Source organism: Meleagris gallopavo, chromosome 1 (genome assembly GCF_905368555.1).
Source record: "Meleagris gallopavo chromosome 1, MGAL_WU_HG_1.1, whole genome shotgun sequence".
NCBI classification, from domain to species: Eukaryota; Metazoa; Chordata; class Aves; order Galliformes; family Phasianidae; genus Meleagris; species Meleagris gallopavo.
In genome coordinates, this window is record NC_139404.1 from 61326783 (window position 1) to 61349522 (window position 22740).

General features: G+C 43.9%; 1 protein-coding gene across 14 annotated transcripts in view; it reads right to left on the bottom strand.

Annotated features, from left to right (window-relative positions):
* Positions 1-22109, bottom strand: part of MICAL3 (microtubule associated monooxygenase, calponin and LIM domain containing 3) — a 155753-nt gene extending 133644 nt beyond the window's left edge. For all 14 annotated transcript variants that reach the window (XM_085230538.1, XM_085230526.1, XM_085230521.1 and 11 more), the window contains exon 1: positions 21971-22109. The gene's annotated coding sequence lies outside the window, so the exon portion shown is untranslated. The remainder of the gene's footprint in view (positions 1-21970) is intronic.
* Positions 22110-22740: the final 631 nt, after the last annotated feature.

Sequence of the window (22740 nt, forward strand, 5' to 3'; positions counted from 1 at the left end):
CAAGGATGTGGACGAGGATTTTGCTTGCCTAATGGTACTGAATGCCAAATATATATCACCCTAAAAAAAGAAGGGAAGGAAAGCTAGATGCACACAGCCATTCTGTAAGTTGAGCCGAGCCCAAATCAGAGGAGGAAAGAAAAAGAACCAGCCATCAGCTGACCTACACGGGTTCTTCTACAAAATGAGATTCATTAATGCCATGTACCTGGCCTTTCTCTTTTGGTGATGGTCTCATGAAGCTTCTCTGTGGAGCACAGCAAACCTACATGGTTCTTCGCAATCCAGTGCAGCTCCCAAACACTTTTTTCTGTCACGAAGAACCACAAGCACTTAGAAACCTCTCAATAAATATACTGCAAACCTGTTCTCCCACAAAACATACATTCACACTGTACCCTGAACTTGGAAGAATCTTTTGAGTAGCACTGCTCAATCTGGAAGGAAGTTTTTACAGTATGGACTGCAGGTGCTTTTAAGAGGTTACTTCACCTCCTGCAGTGATAGAAATAATTGTGATAATACCTTAATGGGAAGGAAAAAGCTCTGGCTGATATTAATAGCTCCAGTAGAAGGACTCAAAACATAACCGTCTTTTCTACTTGCCATGACCTAGAGGAAACTCCAACTTCCTTCCTATAAACCTCCATCAAGGGTTTTGTATAACCTTGGATTAAGATTCTTACATAAGAAGATATTTCCGATTAATGGCTAGGGAATAGGACTCTACCAATATTTAACATCCAGCAACAGCCTCTCCTACTCACCTTATAAAACTATTTGTGAAGTCTGAACTATTCAACAGAAACCATTCTCACAATGGCTACTAGGTTTACTTTGTGGAAATAAGTGAACAGGCCTGACTAAAATGCAAAACCATAAGTTTGTTAGCCCAACTCTTGCAAAGATTCATCCTACAAAAAGAAACTTCACTGCAGAATCATCTGTGTGTATTCCAAAACATCTTTACTTTTATATCAATCCTTTCCATCTAACAAAAAGGCTCACCAACAAACTACTCGCTTTCACATGAGACCGCAGCAGATGAAGATTCCTGAAGCAAAGCAAATCTCCTGAGCCTCTGAACAGTGAGAGAACATTATCCTAACATTCAAAAAGGGATGACTAGCCCCAGTGCTAGAAAAATTAAGGCACAAAGAGCATCAACACACAGACTCTTAGAGCTAGGAGTTAAAAGCAAGAGCTTAAAATTCTGCTTTCTAGCCAAAAGTAGCCCTGGAAGCCCTGTGACTGGGATGCAATTCAGGACCTTTTCAAGTCAGTGTGCCAATCAGGGCTACAGCCACCTCAGCTCAAACCTCAGTAAGCCTTTCCCATCTCTATATTGCAACTCTCGGTTCACTGGCAGCAATTTGCTGGATACCATCCCAACCATCTCAACAAAGTAAACAGTGTAGAGACAATTATTTTAAAACAATCATCCAATTCTGCATATTTCCTCATACACAACCAGAACTCCACCAGGAAGTGTCTCTACCCAGATGGATAGATTTCTTCCTTTTCACAGCAGCATAATATCACTAAGTGCACCTTACAAAGCAGTCTCCTCCCCCAGAATGGTGCAGAATACCAGTATGCACTCTAAGAGGGCAGAAAAACCAGTTCCTGATCTGCAGAAGATGAATTAAATAAGCCAGTGCATTATAAGGAGGGTTCTCCTCAACAGAGGAGAAGATATCCTGCTCAGAGTAAGATATCTGAGGCACTGGGGAAAACAAGTCAGGAGCAAACTTACGTAAATGGCCTTTCCTCCAATGCACATCCTACAAACTGGACAGCAAGTTTCACATGGACTCAGATGGAGACACTCAGCTCTTCTTCCATGACCCTTCCTCTCCTCGTCCATTGCCCAAGAAATATCACACCATGCTAAACTTTTCATGTTTGACAAAACATACTTAGTTCAGCTCCTAGCAGTAATCTGCTGAAGCAATTAGGGCCTTCAAAGTCCAAATGAACTTAAAGTTGATTAAACTGTTTGTTGCACACAAAAATCTTGGAGAGGCCATCAAGCTCACCTAACATAAAGAGAAGGCTATGACAACACTCAGAAGGCTAAGTTTTTATGCCAGGGCACAAATTTTTTTTTTCTAGAAATTGATAAGTTTCTCAATTTAAAGCTACTTTTCAGTTCAACTAATTTGTCCAGAGTCCCAGGTTTCCAAGGATGTAAGCCTTCAAAGCTAGTATTTTAGAAGAGCCTAAAATTTCCACACGCTTAAGTTTCATCAATTCTCACCATAGTTTGGATCCTGTCTCCTTAGGTCCTATAGGAAGTCCCGCAAGAAGTGTTCTGCTGTGAAAAAGAAGCTGCTCCTGCTGTGACTGCACTCAATTCCAAAAAGGCAACTCTGCAATGCTGGAAACACACGTAGGAGTGTAGAATATCACATCCTCACTATTTAGGATGACATCAATACACCTGATCTCCATACAAACCAATTTCAGTGATTTTACTGAGAGGAAAGCTTCTGGCAAAGTTGTAATCAAGGTCATTTGTCAACAATTTAAAACTGAAGAACACCTGCAGTGCAGTAAGTTCTCCCTTTCTTCACATTGCCCCCTTTGCCTCAGCCCATGCCATCAACCTTAGTTTCTCTCTCCAATGGATGCCAGTCCAGATCTTCTTCCAGCAGCATGAATTTGCTTGAACAGTTAAATGGTGCCCCACCTGAGAGAAGAATACTGTTATAAACACCACAATCTATGCAAACTGAGCTCTCCCCAGTCTGTAGCACTTCAACATACCAACACAGCTCTGGCTTTTCAAGAGCCTCTATCTGTCTTCTAACAAAGTCCAGGGCAAGCTGACAGCAGCCGGTGATAGAGCCAAGCCCACTCCCAAAAGCTTCAACCCTATAGTTATCTTCTTTGCACAGGCTGCTTTGCACTCCAAACATGGAGTTTTCCTACCATGAGAAGAAAAAAGCAAAACAGCTGTTTTGGTTTATGGGCTGTGACCCAGGAAAGCAGACAGCCCTAGCATGTAAGGTAACACTACAAACACTAGAGCACTCATGAGGAACAGAATGGGAAAATATTTGTTACCTGCAGAGTCAGCATGATGCTACATTTCTACACCTCACCACTGACAAAGAAAGGTAGCTGTATCCTGTCCATTTAGGGGAAGAGTTAAAGAGAATCAGGCACACAGCTAGGATTTTAGGATTAAATTCTGCTCCTTTACATTCAAAATGATGCTTTTAATGTATGCAATGATAATTATTTATCTCATTCGTAACGAGGCTTGTGTTTATTTAGAAAGGATTTAAATCACATTACTGCCAAAAATAATACTTAAATCCAATTTATATAGTCATTTTGTAAAGAATAGAATAGGGCATTTGTGTTAGAACAGGGCTAATGTCAACAGGCCTGTCCTCACTTACCGGCCACAGTAACCTTACAAAGTCAAAAGAAACTGGTTTATGTTTTTGCTTCTGCTTCGTAGAAGTTGAACCAAACAGCACTGCATGTCCCAAACCTGTTGTCACTGCAGGGCAATCCCCAGCTGTCAAGTTTCAACTCCACAAGCAGAAGAAAACATTTTTTCTGCAAATCAAACTGCAGCAGTAATGTATAGCACAAAGCTTTAGAGAAGCTTAGAGCCGGCGTGTGTGCTGTTGCACCTATTAAATTCGGTGTGTTCATTTGTTACGGTGGCATTTATAAATGTCTTTTCACTACAGGAGAAAACCAGCTATGTAAAAGAACATGACACATCATCAAGCTGACAGATCTCAAAGATTTGCTCTGTTAGCATAGTATACATCTGACTTGAAACCAGTAGCAGTAGAACATTTTCAAAGCAGCAAGATACTCAAGAAAATTGCATTTCTTCATTGTGCCAAATGAATCTCCACTGCACAGTCATAACATAAGTGGTAAGCATAATATGCCTAGGAAAGAGGAGAGCAATGAAAGTTCAAATTGCAGCTGCTGCTGCAGATACACAAATACATGAAGAAAAACAACATAAGTCTTACTAACATGCTGCACGTACTGGGTAGCGCTCCTGACTTCTGTGCAACAATAATAGGAAATGGAAGTATCTTGCCTTTTTCACAGAACACACAAGTTATGAATACAGTACGAAGATTACACATTTTCCAAGAAGCCACTCTCTTTCATAGAAAGGCAGAAGAAACTTGCAGCTGGGTATGAGATAGCCTCCTATGCTTCAGCTGTTTCATTAAAAACTAACAAAAGGAAACATTTGATGGTTTCTTTGTTGCTGTAAGCACTCACCTTAGAATCAGAGTTTGTTTCAATAAGTTCATACTGCCACCAGACCGAAAGTGAATCAAGTTCTGGTCGGAAATGCTGCAAGCTCTTTGCAGCCCTCTCCTCTCAGAGCCAGGGTCTGAAGTTTTACTTCCCCCACGCCACAGAAGTGGCACTTACAGGAAAGTCACTCTCTCCTTGATGAGCATTCCCCATAAGGGAAGCTGACTAGTAATTAATAAATGGTAATGGCAGGGCTTTTCCTTCCCGTTATCTAACCATAAGTTCTCTATATTTTAAAGCTTGACACTTCTCCGGGGCCAGAGCCTTGAATTTCTGGCCATCTCATTTTTTTCTGTGGCACATAGAGAAGTCACAGCTTGCTCTGGATACCGGAAAGAGACAAGAAGTGTGAAGCTGACATCTGTCTAGGGTCCCAAAATAACTTCAGTGGAATACTTGAATCCAGGTCTGTGAGGAAGGCCACTTAGAGAGACAACTATCAGTGCAGTGTAATGAAACTGATCCTCAGAAAGACCAGGAAAGTTACTTTTGCCACAAATTCCTGTTGCAGTGCTGTCTAGACTTTCAGACTTCTTGTATAACACACCCATGCCAGAAAGTCCAAGGGATTGACAGCCAAGGAACAATGCCCTATCAAATAGCCACACAACAGATTCTTGCCACCACTGCATCAGAGCAGGAGAAAACTGGGAAAGGCCCCTTTCACTTGCCCTTAATCAGAGATCTTGAGTGCATATGGAGGCTGAAGACATAGCTCAATCCCAAAACAAATACCTCAAATGCCTCCAGTCAAGACACCAAATTCCAGCTTAGATTTGTGGCTTCTTTTCAACTTACTGAGGAAAAAAGGGACTTAGTCTTCAAGAGAGGAATTACAACCGGGTTTATAGCAGCAAAGGCACACCATTTTTAGATTTCTTTATTTTGTTTTTAATGCTGCTATTTACCAACAAAGCTGTCCAAGTTGTGCCTTCACATCTGGCAAGTCAACCATTCAAAAACCCTACACAAAATCTATATGTGAAATGCATTTCAGACAGACTGAAAGAACAAGCCAGGAAAAGAAGAAAGTCATTTGCTCATTTAAGTGCCTCCAGAAGTCAGAACAGAGTCTGGAGGGAAAAAAAATAAAATAAAATAAAAAAATCCACACCACACACATTTCTTCCAGCTGACGAACTGCATGTGAGACGAGAAAACACAGTCACAAGTCTATGGATTGTTTGAGTTTTTATTATGTCTCATCATTAATGTCAGTACTGACCTAGGCACGATTTACCATCTTTCCACAAAACCTGCAGTCAGCACTTCTAATTGCATAGGAGAATGTACTCCTCTCAATCAGAAGTGTTAAAAACAGCCATAAAAATCTGGAATCTTTCAAAAGTATGATGAAAATAAGAAACAAGTCAGGCTTACTAAAATTAATAAGCTGGCATTAGAAGACAAAATCCACTCAAAGCTGTTCTGCTTACTTCCCTTTCTGAAGGCAGTGGTTGATTTCATTTTTCCTTATTAATCTTATGCTTCATCCCTATTAAAGGGCCAAGCAGGAGCAGCAAGAGCTCCTGCTCTACATTACTCCTGGCAAATTGAGCTGTCTCTTCTCTGCTAGCTGACCTTAAACACACACATACACACACACACACACACACACACACACACACATACACATACACACACACAGAAAGGTTTCTGAGATGCTACCTAACTGTTTATGGAAATCATCTCCATAATGTAATTTGCAAGCAAATAACTCAGTGTGACCAGAAGGAAAAAGAAAAAAAAAAAAAAAAGGGAAGAAGAAGAAATCACTTCCATTGTACTGAGTGACATTAAAAAAAAGTATCCTAGGGCACAGTGATTTCAAGAGAGGAAATCCATCAAGAAGGATCACAACTAGATGTAGCACACAGCCTTACTCCAGAGGCAAATACTGCAATAGCAACAGGATCACGCACTGCCTTGGAAAATGGATGAGCATGCACTGATTCTCAATTATCGACTCCAACTCAGTCCAATTCAGTATCTGACTGCCTATTAATTTACTAGTTTCTACTGTATGAGAATGGCTCGTGCACTGATCTTCCCTGCCTCCAGGTTTGTTTGGTGTTGTTTTGTTCCTCCTTCCATCTGTTATTTGGCACCTTAAGAAACCAGAATGTGTGAGTACTGCCAGAAGCAGTATCGTACAAGGATAACTATACTTCATTTTTCAGTATGGCTCCCTGTGTCAGCTGAGGAGACTTGACAATTTATAGAAAGTTCATGGACTAAACATGCATATAGGTAGCATTTTTGTTTTATTTTTTTATAAAGGCATCAGTTGTGAGGTCTGCAGGAAGAGGACAGCAGAAGGAAGAATCACAATCAAGTCCATCTTTGTCACTCAATTGTATACTTTGTATTACAATGACAAAGTTAATAAAAACAGAAATACTGGTTCCTTGGTTTCCTGAAAGAGCATCAAATTATACAAAATTACCGAATGGTCTAACTAATTAATAACTCAGGGCTGGCCCAAGGAGTGAAGAACGCTGTATTCCCATTTCTCAAATTATCCACACAGTGTCTGTGTTCCCCCGTGAAGCAGCAGTCTTTCAACATTTACATCAGAATGATAGTTGTGCCAACAGGAAGGCTGCAGAATCAAACACTGATGCTCTTGCTACAAGAAAAAAAAGTAAAAGGAATAAAAGTAGCAGAGAGAGACCATAAAGTACAATGGAAATTTCAGTAACACTAAAGGTGTCAAGGAGGGGCTTCAATAACACTGTAGATATAGCAGCAAACTGTAAGAAAACATGCTAATAATTTCCGAAGTATTTTTTGAAACTACTATGAATCACAAATCTCAAAATGAATAAATAAAAGGCTAATGCATACATCCCTAGAAGTAGCTTTCCTAACAAGCAGTCCAGTGAAATTGCCAACTTCACCCATTACTCCAATCCTACATCACAGAGACACTGAAGACAGTTGTTGGGTTGACTCCAATGCCATTCACTTCTTCATCTGTATCATTACTGGGCTTGACTACTTGAGGATGCAGACAGTGTCACACAGCACTGGTTCCCATTCAGAAAGTCACCAAGAAAGTGGGAAAGACTGTTTAAGATTGTCACAAGTAGTAATTACACTTAAAAAAAAAACAACAACAACAACAACAAAAAAAAACACCTAGGGTTCATGACTCTTTTCAGAGAGAAGAGAAGGTAGAAATTACTTTACTTTGAATACTATTTTGCAAGTATGCGTTTGTATACACACTACGTGCCAAGTGGCACAGTTACAAGCTATCACAATTTTCCCAGGTCTGCATCTATTCACACCCACACTATCTTGCAAATTCATACCCATATGCATATGTGAAAACAGATGTAAGGATTCATTAGTATTTGCATAAGTTGCTATTTCATGCCCTCAAACTTGTATATTCACAGACACTGAAAGTCTTCTTCTTAATGTACTGATCCCAGGAAGTGATGTGGATTCTTATCCTAGCCGTGTCTAAGCTCACAAAGGTCATCTACAATACAACCCTGCACTTCGTGCATTTTCCTTCAAAAGCCAAAGGGACACAGGCTTTTATCCCTTTTATAAAATGGCTGGAACAATCAAGATGAAAGGACTTCAGAGCAGTGTTAGATCAATAGTATTCTCACCGGTTTAAAAGGTAACACTACTTTCCCAGATAAGAACAGGCTACAGACAGAAATCCTGCAGTGCTGCAAATGCTTATCTAAACTAGAGAGCAAAGTACAGGAGAACGACAGAAAAGCAACCTTGAATATCTCCTGCACATTGCACCCTGCTTCATACACAAGTTCTGTGAAATAGGAAAGACGGATGGATCCTTCCTTTCCAATTTTATTTCCTTTCAATTTCCCTTTGAGGCTTTTTGTGTATGTAAGTAACATTTGAACCTGTCAAGGTTAGGACTCAGTTTCTTCAGGCAGTGAGACAGATCACCTCGTTTCATTCTCCAAGTGTGGTGAGACTTTATAGAAAGTTGTTTTTCACAGAATTGCAGGGGTTAGAAGGGAGATCAGTGAATCCAATCCCCCTGCCAAAGCAGGTTCCCTACAATAGGTCATACAGGTAGGCATCCAGGTGGGTCTTGAATATCAAAGGAGACACAACCTCACTTGGCAACCTGTTCCAGTGTTCCATCACCCTTACTGTAAAGAGGTTCTTCTACATATTAGTATGGAACTTCCTATGTTCAAGTTTTAGGTCACTGCTTCTTGTCTTATTGCTAAGCACCACCAAGAAGAGCCTGGCTTCATCCATTTGCTTCCTATTTCCCTTCAGATATTTATAAACGCTTATCAGATTCCCGCTCAGTCTTCTTTTCCCCAGGCTGAACAGACACAGGTTGTTCATCCTTTCCTTACACAGGAGATGCTCCAGGCCCTTTATCATCTTTGTGGCCCTCCACTGGACTCCTTCTAGGAGATCCCTGTCTTTTTTTCAACTGGGGAACCCAGAACTGGACACAGTAGTCTAAGTGTGACCTCACCAGTGCAGAGTAGAGGGGGAGAATCACCTCCCTCAACCTGCTGGCCACACTCTTTTTAATGCACCTCAGGATATCATTTGGCCTTCTTGGCCAAGTTAATTCCACTCTATCACTTCCTAAACAGATCCTGACACACAGTGACTCCTACTTAATTTGACTTGAAAGCACCATCCTAAGGGCACACTGATGGACAGGGAGCCCTCCTGGATCAGTGCAAAGCCCTCTGAAAGAATCAAAGGGGAACTACTTGGCTAGAAGAATCTCAGTAAAACCCAAATGGTACTTGGAACATTAATCTAAAAATTAGTTCTTCAAAAGACTAAAACAATCCCAAACCCAGTTATAGTATTCTAATCATTATTACCATGCTGCTTTGAGTCACTAATTAACAGGAAAATGTAGTTATTTCTTCAGTTATTAGAAGGCTCAGGATTCTCAACATATTTGGTAATAATTAAGAATGAACAACTAGTATACATTTTGCCATTACGAATATTTTTATAGGGTTCCTCCACAGGAAAGGGGATTTTTCTTTACAAGTCCAGCTGATGCAAGCAGAAGTGGCCAAGCTCACAAGCACAACTGAGAAGTTTACAGATCTATGAGGGAAAGCACACACCAGCTAACAGGGAACTTTGGTCTCAGAGACAGCAGCCCCATCACCAAGCCATCCCCACCTGTGCCATTACAACCACTGTGGAACTGCACTGCATACCAGACCAGTTTTGCTATCTTTCCTTCCAGCAAGGCTACTTTTAAACTGAAATCAGTTTTCTGATCAGACTTCTCATGTCTGACCAGACAGCTGTCCTGGGTGACAACAAGATGAGAAAAGGACACAGCACCCCAGGATAAAAACCAAGCAGCTGGAGGCAGGAGCACTGCCCAAGACACTTCCAGAAAATACACCCTTCTAATTGTTCCCCTTTGACATTTAGCTTTGATGATTGCTTCTACTGTTTCAGATGTGAAGGACCTGAGGTCTCAAAGCCCATCTGTTTACCAAAAAGTAACCCACTCCACTAAACAGTGTAGCTACAGGAAAGCTGTATATAGTCTGTTAAGGGAACAATAAACTCCTGTCTCCCTTTAGTATGGTCAGATTTGTAGCTTTGCTGTTATCAACATTCAATTCAAGAGATGTAAAAAAAAAAAAAAATGAACTCTCGAATCAAGCACTATACTCATTTTACCCCACTGGCTCTGCAGCTGCAGTCTAGCTGAGAAAAGTCCTGGTTTTAATAACGCTGGAAAGAAAAACCATTTTTAAGTGAAAAGCACAAGTCAAGCAAGAGAGGAATTTTGTTTGTTTGCTTCTAGAGTTGCCTTTTTATTTAAGAAAACACAATGGAAAGCATAAAAATCTCAGAAGATTGAAGGAGGAAACAATGCCCTAAAGGAAAGCAGCACAGAGGCTCCAACAGCAGGCAAGAATTATTAGGCTGTAGGTTGCTAAGCTGTGCAGACCCAAAGACCCCCTCCTGCCCAAAACTTATGCCTGATTATTCACAGGCTGCCATCTTGATAGTTGCCATGCAATTGCTCCAGTATGCCTGCTATACATTTATTTCTTCTTACTCGTGAGGCCTTAAGCCAATTCAATATCCACAAGAGATTTGGCACATCTTTCAGAAGCCTGGGGACAGGAACATTTATAATATCGCATGAAGAGGTGACATGATGTAGCTATTATACTTTCACTGAAAAATCAAAATGGATCTCTACAGAGATACAGAACATTTAAGCTGTCCCCACCCAAACAAAGGGCCTCCCAGAAAATATTTCCCTAAACACAAGTCACACCTACATTGTTTCAATGGAATGGACATTCAAGGTCACTCATCCCCCCAAATCCTACTCTCCCTCCTGCTGGTTTCTGTGGATCCTCAGATACGAGACCCTCTGAAGCTTTCTCTTTTCATAGCATCGCATCCAGGCACCAGCACGAAAGCCTGCTGTATTTTGCAGACTCTAGCATTAACCAATGCTTCGTCCCACATTCACCCAAATTCTCAGTAACAGCATGGCAATTTAAGAGACATCCCCCTGAATTTTGGAACAAAGCATGCCACATATCAGATGCTCACTCACCCAAGAGCTCACAGCCTGCCACCACAGACGGGAAAAGAGGTGGGAAAGAGCTCCTAATTCCTCTGTGTTTGGCTGCACAGCTCTCTCCCTCCTGTGCGCTGCATTCTGTGTAACCACTGCAGTGCTCAGAACAAGCAGACTCACAAGAGCAGCCAGAAAGCAGTCTGGAATCTCCAAAGCTGAGCAGAGGTGTCCATCCCAGCTCGAAGGTGGATCCTGCACAGGAAACCTATATGTACAGTTCCTTGGCCAAAGGGAGGGTCACAGTGACAAGTGGCCACTGAAAGGCAATAACTAAGGCGAGAGAGAATAATAAAGCCAGAAAAACTGTGTGACTGCAAGCATGTGTGTGTGTGTGTGTGTGTGTTGTGTGTGTGTGTGTAGGAAGGGAAAAGAATAAGTGGAGCAAATAATGAGTGAAAGAATGGAGTAAGTATACAAAGAAAATTATTTACTGAACAGACTGATTGTGCTGCTGACCTCAGTTCATTCCTATTCAAATTTTAACTCCTTACTACCAGGGCTCTCCTCATGCAGTAAGCTCATGTCCATCACTAATGTCCCATCCCCACTCTAAGCTGCCACAACCACATCTCACAGGTGAGAATACACTCAGGCAACAGACCACTGCTCAGAGTTTCAGTGCTCTAAGAAATTGTCACAAATTTAAACATGTTTATTGAAGGTCTGGTCAGCCTGCGTCCCTGCCTCCTCACTCTTCTCCCAAAGAAAAGCCCTCTTGAACTCAGAGCTGAAGGGATTGGCTAGGGTTCATATCACCACCATTTTTAAGACCTTCACAGAACAAAGAGCTGAATATTGCCAGCTTATAAAAAGTCAAATGTTCACCAAGCACACCTTTCCACGGAAAGAACTGCTGAACGCAGGTTAATCCTATGGCCATGACCTTGCCACCTAAAGATTTTACTGCCATAACAGACTCCACTGAGCCTGCATGCCTTCGCTATGCATAACTCACCGTGAACTCCCATATATCAAAAGAAAGTTGTATTTTGCATGACAGGAGCTACTCCAAGTAGGAAATGCATTCTACGTGGGGAAACAGGGCAGAGAATTGACATAACTGATATGAAATACCATTTAAATATTACATATTTTAAGTCATTATTGCATTTGCGAACAGGATCACCTGCTCTCAGGTTCCCCAGCACCAGGGATCCTCAATGATACTGCCTCCACAATGAAGCAAGCAGCAAGTACCAGCAAAACGATGATGCAGTGTAACCATTACCATTACAGGTGATGATTGTGTTGTATTGCCCAGCATTTAATTCACAGCGTTGAAAAATCTGAAGTCCATACTGCTGTGAAGAAACTATTCCAAATACAGCCAAACGATATGACTGACTTTGCAAACAGCCTGAAGGCCGTTCCATTCTTTTGTCACATGTCAAAGGACCCAGTTAAGTCATACAAATTAAACCGTAAAACTTGCAATTACCACTATAGCAAGTGAAACACAATTCCAATTTTTAAAAAAGTCAAATCAGCTTAAGCTAAGACAGCTGCCCGTTCCTGCTTCCTGAATTGCCATAATTAATGCAGCATTTTAAGGTATTTCATCCTCAAATCCAGCATACTAGTTCATCTGACAACACTTCATTTCCAGTCCATTTCAGAGTCTTCCCTTCAAGATCCACCACTATTGTGACAACCAACAAGGAAAGGAACAACCAAGACTGGTTAGCATGGAGCTGGCATTGCCCTGCCAGGTCAAGTCTCTCCTACAGGTCATGAACCTACCTGGCTCAGTCAGTCCTTCTCCTTGTCTTAATAACTTCCTTTTCTTTTCTTTTTTTTTTTTTAATGTCATGGTTCTGAAATTCCTTGCTTTCTTAAGAACCTAGAATCAAAGTACTAAGCTGAATTTGCCAGCAGATACTGACTGTGAGAAAGCATCATGCCTCTAAGTTATCAAAGTCTGCAGGGATGCATAATGCTCAGTAGAGAATTTACCACTGTTGTTGCCTTCCATCAAAAAGCCTTACTGCCTGAGATATTCTCCTATATGCTAACTGCTCCTGACAGGGCCCCATCTAGCCTGACTTTGAATGCTGCCAGAAATGGGCACCCACAGCTTCTTTGGGCAGCCTGTGCCAAGGCCTCACCACCCTCAGAGTAACAATTTCCTCCCAATATCTAATCTAAATTTCCCTTATTTTAGTTCAAAGCCATTACCACCTTGTCCTATCAATGCATGCCCTTGTAAGAAGTCCCTCCCCTCATTCTTGCAAACCCTCTCAGGTACGGACTGTAATGAGGTCTCCCTGGACCCTTCTTTTCTTCAGGCTGAACAAACCCAATTTCCTCAACCTTTCTTCATGGGAGAGATGCTCCAGCCCTCGGATCAGATTTACTGATCTCCTCTAGAGCTGCTCCAACAACTCCATGTCTTTCTGGTACTGGGGGCTGCAGGCCTGAACTCCAGACGAGGCCTCACATGGGCAGAGTAGAGGGGGACAGCCACCTCCTTCGCCCTGACCCTGCTGGTCACCCATTCTTTTCCTAAAATCCAGGATACTATTGACCTTCCAGGCTCACAAGTGCACACTGCCTGCTCTTGTTGAGCTTTTCTACCTGAAGCCCCAATTCCTTCCTGCAGAGCTGCTCTGTGTCCATTCATCACTCCGTCTGTACTGATGTTTGGGATTGCATTCCATTAATCATCTGATTCACCAATTAAATGAATCATGGAATTGCTTGGGATGGAAGGAACCTTAAAGACAATCTAGCTTTGTGAAGTCATCTAGACATAACACAATTCCAAATGAAATCAACACCTTAATGAAGTGTAACTGTTATACTGGCACAACTGAATTGAAAACTGTAGATTAATAAAATGATACAGGAATACAACATGATAAGGCTACCTGACCTCTTTGAGAAATGTTTTCTTTGAAATTTTCTGGTGTAGTGGAAACAGCAAAGAACCCAACTTTTTGGCACAAAGAAGGAAAGTTAACAGGATCCTCCTCCTGTATTTACTGCAGAAAGTAATATAATTAGGCTTGTGAAGCACTACTGCTTCACAACAGCCACAGCGACTATCTTGAGACACAGCCCACCTCAAGAAGGCAGAAGTCAGAAAGTCATGTTTTCATAGCAGAGAATGAAGGACAGTGCACAGTAGTTCCTGAACTCAAGCATTTGGTTTTGACATAAGTTCAGTTTAGGAATATCCACCTTTTAAACTAGAGTAGAAGAGTTTTGAGGAATAAATTTATGAAACCATCTATTCATGAAGTAAATAAGCCTACTCCCAGAATGTAGTTTCACCAATACTATCAGCTAGCATTAGAGAAAGGAACAAAGAAAGACATTTTTTCAATCTACCCTTTTGGAGGATTACTAAACACTTTAATGCTCTCTATCTTAGCACTGCAGCATTTTACAAGACTGTTGCTTCAGTAACTATTTAAAAATAAACTCCCGAGAGTGCAGATAGCACTAAAACAAGCCTCTCCAGACTGATGAGACATCTAGACAAATGCCCGCAAAAGGGCACATTAGCAGAAGACTTCTTCTAAAGGGAAGCAAACATCTCAAGTGACACTATCCAAGCAATTTAGCTGTTTTAGATCACAGCTGAGACTATTCCATTTCTAAATTAACATCAATTGATACCCTTCCCCTCCCCCTCCCCGGCCAAAAAAAAAAAAAAGAACAAAATCCAGCAAGCTGCACAGCTCATCCAGTCCATGAGACATACTCTGCTCTTACATTTGTTTCTCCTGGCTCACCCTGTTACAAAAAGGCTTAATAGCAATTGCCAACAAAATTTTCCTAGTTTCTCCTCCCTGCACCAAAGAAGAGTAGAAGAGTAAGTAGCCCAGGAGGTGGGAAACAGTAGTGGGAGACCAGAAACCTGAAAAAGAGGGCAGTAGGTTAAAGGAAGGAAAATATGTAGGAGGTGACAACCAAAAGGAACACTTTGTAAAGAATCTAAAGTTCAGCCCTACCAGGCCAGAAGATTCTGCCTCTTGGGAAGGCACTGGCTAGAAAGGGGACAAAAAGAGACAGGAGGGTAAAGAACAGTCAAAACATAAACAAGCAAGAAATGAGAGAGGGGCTACATGCTTCATGTGCAGCACACACAACAAGAAGGATCTCTCTTCTGTGCCAGAGGGAATGTGGATCGGGTGTCTCTTCCCCTCATGAACCATACACTCGTGACCACAACCATATCGTGACAGTATCAGTAGACTGCAGATCAGCATTTAAGTTGCCATGTGGAATAGTTCTGACTTTAGGAAGTCCCAACACTTACTGTCTGGGTAGGATACTAGTGCAAGGAACATGGACAATGTGGTATGAGTGCAAAGAGCTGTCTGAGCAACAGTTCAGCAGGAAATCCACTTGATGTCATGAAGGTTGACCAAGCTGACAGAAGTTGAAAGACAGAGGATGTGCCAGGGACCTATGGCCTGAATGCAAACTGGTTATTCCAACACAAAGGATCCTGCATAAATACATACCTCTTACGGATGCACAGCTCCCCAAAAACCCACAACTGACTTTTTGCTACTTCAGGAGCGTCCCACAGAATGATTTATAGTTGGTTCACATCTTGAAATAAATTCACTGTCAAATAAAATCTTATTCAATGCACCAAATTCAAAACTTGTACAGAAAATTGTATTTGCATTCTTTTACTCTCATCTGCCTTATTTAAGCAAATAGATATATGGAGATAATAGATGTATGAGCAGGGACTTGTTTTCCATGCTTTAATACAGTATTTGGCACAGCAGAATCCTAGCTAAGTCTCCAAGTGTAAGTGTAACACAGCAGGCATTATATGTAATGCAAAAGCAACACAACTAATATTAGGATAGAACAGTGGTCCCAGTTGTAGCCCATCTGCCTTCTCTAGAGTGTGGAGATAACAATTCATTGTGGGGAATTATTAGTAGCTATCTCCTGCTGTTATCTTCTAAATAACTGCTCCATTTTCACACAAACTTCTATGTTTTGAAGTACTGGATGGAGACCATGCATCACTGACACCCAGTCTTCTCATACACTTTCTGCACTTGCAAGCAGTCCTAACTCTCCCAGGAAAGTCCATAACAAGACCAGTGACACTTATAAGACCCAGAAGAAACCTGAAACACCAGGCATGCAGCACCGACCTCCACAGGCTCACCAAGGAAACCATACACAAAGGCTAACTCTGAACTAATCTTTCTTTACAATCAAAGCAGGAAGAGGCACAGCTCTAGAGAATTCTCAGTGGGAGCCTCGCTTAATGAGTGATTTACCTTGGCTAAGTGAATCACCAAAAGTATGCCACTTGCCCATAAACCGTTTGTCCTTCCTGGCAAGGTAGTTTTTCCCTCCTAAACCAAGCAGAACTCTGTTTATAGCAGCTGGAGTACCATACACAGTGCACACAAGCTTGCTAAAGAAATAACTTTGCTCTACGAAGAAAGATTAGTGAAGCATTCTGCCATTTCACTATTTAAAGCAAGATTTCTATGCAAATACTGCATCTTTCTGTGCAGATCACCACACAACAGAAATGAGAAAGCCTCCCATGCTCCAGTCACAAGATGTGGTGTTGCAAGTGTCCCAGCAGGAGACCCAGAGTAAGTAGTCTGTTATATGGGTGGGTAAAAGTACCAACTGTTGCTGGGTTTAACTGGTTTGAGCCAAATTTGGTTTCAGTTGCCTCAAGTTTCATTTCTTGAATGAACCCTGAAAAAAATCCAAGTGTTAAATAGTGCAAATCTCTGCAAGCTTCAGTATCTTACAGAAATGGAGCAGCGGTTCTGCTGTCCTTTTCACAGGACCTGTCCAAATAGAAGCCCACTTCAACAGCTGTGTAACCACACACCACATTTTAGAGAGTCTAACAGAAGGGCAAGAAGGAATTCCCAACCATCCCAATAGAACCAACACTGTTCTACCAGAACCACAAAGAGATGCCAATGTTAGATAGGACTTGCACAGCCACAAGACTTTTACTGGCATGGCAGAGATAACAAGATATGATCCCACAAAGATAAGGCTTCCGCATACACAATTTCTTTTAAGAAAAGAAAAAAAAAACCTTCCAGCAAGAAGCCTCCTTACAGACTTAAAGAGATCTCAATAAGTTAAAGGGAGACCACTTAAAGTTATGCTATCCATTAAGTCACTTCAATTCAAAAGTTACTTGATGAGTAGCGGCATTATACCCTAAGACTTCCTGAGACACACCACAAAAAGCTCAATCCAAAGAATAACACAGCCATGACGATAAAGGATGTAACTAAAGCAAAGCTTTAAAGGAAGACGCTTTTCCTTAATACAAGTCTTCCGTGCACTGAAATGCCCTCTTCCTTCAAGCACAAGCAAGCCTTCCCTGCAAGCCTTGCCTCACTTCAAAGCACTGCAGATTCAGAGGAATTACTTCCAACAACAGGGCAGAAAGCAGTAATACGGAACAATTTCCTGCTGGCCAAAGAGGAAATTGATACAGTAGGCAGGTTATTTCCCAGATTTTAATTAAGCTGTACGGCTGGAATACTGATGCAGACAAACACAGCAAAAGACCCAAACCATCAGATAAACATTCCTAATGTTGGAAATAATCAGCACAGAAAATGGAAAACTGAAGGACTGAAGCTTTGTTTTGTAATGTAAAGTTAGAAGCTTGAGACTACCAGCCTAAATCAGAAGTCTATTGTACAGTATGCTACAAGGAGCAGAAGAAAGCACATCTCCTGCACACAATCTCCAACTCAAGGGACGGGATGATAGCCAGACAATTAATTTCAAAGAAAGAAGGGAGAACAGCAAAAAGGCTCATGCATTCATAACAATAAGCAGTAGCTCACACAACCACTGTCTAGCTGTTGCAGTTTAGCCAGTGGTAGAGGATGGCACTAAGGACTTCCTTGCAGTTCTCAAGGCAGAGGATGAGGCAGCTCCATTGGTGTTTGTGAGACCCTCATGATGAGATAACAGCACTTACATCTGCCACTCCTCTTTCAGGATCAACAAGGTAGAGACAAAATCCTGTCCTTGGATGTGGCTCTGGGCAGTCTGGTCTAGTGGTTTTAACCCTGTCCACAGCACGGGGTTGAACCTAGATGATCCTTGAGGTCCTTTTCAACCCAGGCCATTCCATGATTCTATGAAAACAAGGAGGCTTTAGTGCCGGCCTGAAGGTTAGCAGCTTGACAGCTGAGACTGCGTCAGATTCTCCATAGCATGCCACTCTCAATGACAGCTGAAACTGACCAAGAAGAAAACCAGTTTATGCATGTAGCTGCAGGACCCACATAGAAATGATTTTTTCTAAAGCCTTAATGGCAAGCAAACAAAAGCACTTCTTTCAGTAAAAATGGTCACTGTTTTGAATGGTTGAGTGTCAAAAAGAAAACCAGACACAAAGCAAGAACAGCCTAGACTAGTTTTAACCATATGGCTAGACACAAAAGATCATATCTCAGAGATGCCATGGAGAAAGAAAGAAAAAAGTTAACATATAATCCAGATAAAGATCTGGGGAGAAGGCAGAAATGACAGGCTGAGAGAAAGGAATGTGGTAAAAAGGTTTTCCTCATGATTTCCATAGCTTTCTTCAGAACCCTTTCTAAAAAAATGAAATGCAGTTTGTCATGTTGTCTATTGCAAAAACAACAATTTCCGAACAGCTGATTCCTGTTGGAACAACAGGGTTTCTACCTTCAGTAAGAAGCTATGCTGCTACTGCACATCTTTAGCAGAAAAATTATGAATTCTCCTCGAGAACAGTGGGATGAAACTGGGACCCTGAAATGGTTCTGTTGTTAATTTACTGCTGTTTAAGAACAGCAAGACCTTGCACTTCCTTTCCTAGTCACACCGACTGTGTTTGAATGGAGACAATACAAATGCCTCAGAAAATGAAGAGAGATGCATCAGCTTCCTCTTGCTGCTAAGCCAAAAACCTGCTGTTTGATCAAACTGAAAAGGAGCAGGGAGCAAAAGAGAAGCTGTCCACAGAGGTGAGCAACCTCCCACTCCTTCAATTGTGTCTTACAAAAGGGCACTGAGTTTCTATCGTAAGATGCTCAAGAGCATCACTGTGCCTCTTCAAGAGGCAACATGGACAAAATGGTTAAGAGCTATGGTCCATGTCAGTTCAGTGTTTACATCAAGAAACCAAATGCTGTTAGAGCCTTACTAACTACTTACCCTAACTAGAGTCAAAATTAATGAGAAAAAGCTGGAACAGACAAGTAATTCAGTGTCTCCATCCCAAAAGCTTGTTGAAATCCAGATGTTTTCGCACCCTTCACAAGCCCTGGCTACATGCTGATCTCTCACACACAGCATCAAGAGTGCACGTTTACATTCTCCCAAATGTGTTTTCCCTTTCTCCCCCTCCCTTGCGCAATTATAACAGAAGATGTCATTCAGCTTGGGAGGGAGGAGGAGAAAAAGGAAGGAAAGGGTGGTGATTTGATGTGCCTATATTGGCTCACCTCTTGCTGTTTGTTGTGTTGGTCTCCCCTCCTAACAAAGAAAAAGTGCCTGCCTCTTGCACTTCATCACGTCTTTTACAAATTGCAGAATGAATGCTAGATCAGTATCATTACTGCTTTATTGCCACCTCTGTAATTGCAAGCAGCATCTCTGCAGCTGGCATTTCAGTTAAAGCCGCATAATAATAACAGACTACAGAGGTAAGACAAGCCCTAAGAGCATGTGTGTTTTACTGGTGTAAGTGACTCCGTGCTTGGACCTTACATATCACAGATCATAGCCCTGACTGAGAACTACTCGGATGGAAAACTGTAACCGTAAGCTGAAGGATGTTTCCATCCCACGCTGTTAAGATGTATATCAAGCAGCAGAGAATGGATTCCTACAACACAGTGCTGGATGCTGCACGGCTGAAGCAAGCTTCGACCAGACTGTTATCGCAGCTGGATGGCAATGGGATCAAAACACCTAAGCCTTCTCTAGGGTAACAGCACTGAATTAAAACTGTAACAACAACAAAGGACCACACATAGGCTCCACTGCTGCTCTCACCAGTTTTCCGCGACAGTCAAGAAGCGATGCCATTTGGAACAAAGACAGACGGCATCAGCACGGACAGTTCTCCCTCTCCTCTTTACCTTGAGCCGTGCTGAATACAACTCTAAGATTACGCTGGCAATACAGCCACTGTGTGTGCAAAGCAGGGCGGGCGGGGGAATAAAAAAGGAGAGTTAATCCATGAGTGGATTAAGCGAGTGACTGAGAAGTCATTCTGAAATCCTGCAAGCAGAGAGGAGCACATCCAGCTGAGTACCAGCTCTGCCCCAACTTTCTCCCAAAGCAGAACAGCACCAGCCCTGCACTACCATGCACACATCGGTAACTAAGCCCTCAAACAAGAAATTAACAGCACTGTAGTTTTTATGGAAGGAGAACAGCACCTGCAAATCAGCTAAGCTTTCTCAAGAGGCACATTTGCAGAATGCTCCTAAATGTGAACAGAGGAAGGTTAAAAGCAGGATATGTAAAACCACAGAGGTAAGCAAGCCTAAAATAAAATGTCATTCTGACCTCGGCCACCAGTGTTCAGGTTTACACCACGAATACACTGTCACATACCACTTACCAGTCCTTTCTTAACACACAGAATTAGTCAAGGACAGGATTTATACTCAGGACTTCCTGAAGACAAACATTCTGATACGAATCATTCATAACCAATGCAACCATTAGTTATGTTTTCTGCATAAATACTTTTAAGTGACTGTTAAAAGGAAAACCTAAATGGTCCTCCTGTAGCATTTAAGAGGAGTTTCCCTATCCATTGCTTTAAGGACTGTCAGATATCCGGGTCCATCTATTAGCTACAAGGTACAACCTTTTGATTGCAGACTACGATATGAATGAGTGCACACCTAGTGAGCACTTATATACTTCTATTCTCATCCATACGTACTGCAGCAAGCTCCAAGCTACATATAAACGCAGCTGTTCTATAAGCAGAGTCTGAATTTGTCATTCTCAGCTGCAGATCGGCACGTAGCAGACTTCTGGATGGCTTAAAACAACACTGTCACCTTCAATCTAACAGTCCTGAGTTTAGTTTCTCACAAGTGAGCATCCATGGGATCCCAGAGCAGTGGAAACACTCCTGTGATTAAAGAGGTTAATTCCCACACGGCCAGTTATTCTTACCAAACACATCTCTGCAGGATAACCAACACAAACACAAGCCCTTGAAACCGGACACTGAAAAATATGTAGAATAAGCACATTCTCAGCAAGAAATGAAGAAAGACAGTGTTAGTAGGACCACAGAACAAAGAAGACTATTCAGATAGATGCTTAGGTACGCTCGAAATCTCCAGTATGGATTTTTAACTTGTCGCTTTCAGTCTGTAACTAGGACGGGCTCCAATGCGCTGTCAGTTCCGTGCCCGGATAGCCCACCGGCAGCCTCTTCACTCGGCTACTCCTAAACCCTCTACGGCAGTGCGGGCCGTTCCACGCGAAACGCAGAAGCAACGACAGCGCCGAGCCTCCGAGCCTTCCGGCCGGGGTCAGAGGACCCGCCGGCACAGAAAGGAGCGCAGCGGAGGCACGCGGGGCTCCCAGCAGCGTCTCTCCGCCCGCCCCGTCCCGCGGGCAGCTCCGGCCGGCCCGCACCGACCCCACCTGGGCGGCATCCGGCAGCGCGGAGCCGTGCGGCGGGACCGCGGGCTGCCGCTCCGACGGAAGGAGCTCCGCGCCGCTTTGTTCGCCGCTCCCGCACCTTAAGCGCATCCCAAACACCCGCATCCCCATCGGAACAAAACGGCGGAACGCGGAAAGGAGGCAGAAGCGCGGGCACGCCCGGCACCGAGCGCTCCTCAGCCAGACGCGGGGCCGGCACCCTGCGCGGACCGAACACGAACCCGCGCGATCCCGCCCGGCCGCGGGGGCGCCGCGCACGGCGCCGCGACGGAGCGCCGGGAGCGCGCCGCGATACTGCGGCAGGCGCAGGACGAGGAGCCGAGCGGCGCCCGGAGCTCTGCGGCACCGCGTCCGGCTGCGTCCCGTCGAGCGGCGCCCCCCTCCCCGCCCCGGGGCTCGCTGCCCTCCCGCACTTGCCTTCGCCTCATGCCGCCCGTGGCGCTGCCGGCGGGGCTCGGCGCGGCCCGACTGGCCCTGCCCGCCGCGGACGGAGGGGCGGCGGCGCGCGCGCGCACACCTTGGCAGCCCGCGCGCGGAGCGAAGAGCGTCGCGAGGGAGGAGCGCGTGCCGGAGAAACGCCCCCGCCCCCCGCCCCGCTCTCATCAGCGGGAGGGCAGCGGCTCCTGCCGCCGGGCACGCGGAGCCCTGAAAGGGAGAGGTGGAAGGATTGGGAAAAGAAGACCACGCGGCCAGGCGCGGCGCGCCGCCGCAAAGGGACGCGTTGCCCCCCTGCACCCCCGCGCTCGGCGGCGGTGGTACGCTCCACGCGCTCGAATCGGACAGGCCCGACGCCGATTGGCCGCGCGGCGGGGCGAGGCCAGGGCGCGCCAAACGGGATCGGAGGAGCGGAGATGAGAAAGGAAGGGGGCGGGGCCGAGACGCGACCGCTTAAAGCGCCCCGGGCGGCGCGGCGGGAACGCGCGTCAACAACCGTTGGGGTGCGCGTGCCTGCCCGCAAACGGATATACCCACCGGGGCGGGTGCCGCCCCTCCACGGCTCTCCCTGCCCGCCGCCGTCGCACCCAACTGGGTCTTCGCTCCCCTCGTGAGAGCCGCGCCTCAGCTGCCCCCGTTGACCGCCGCGAGGATTAGGAGGCGCATAGAAACCGGCGGGAGGAAGGTGTGGATCGGAGCTTGGAATGGCTGGAGAGGCGCTTATAAAGTCATCGCGAGGAAGAGCTAAATAT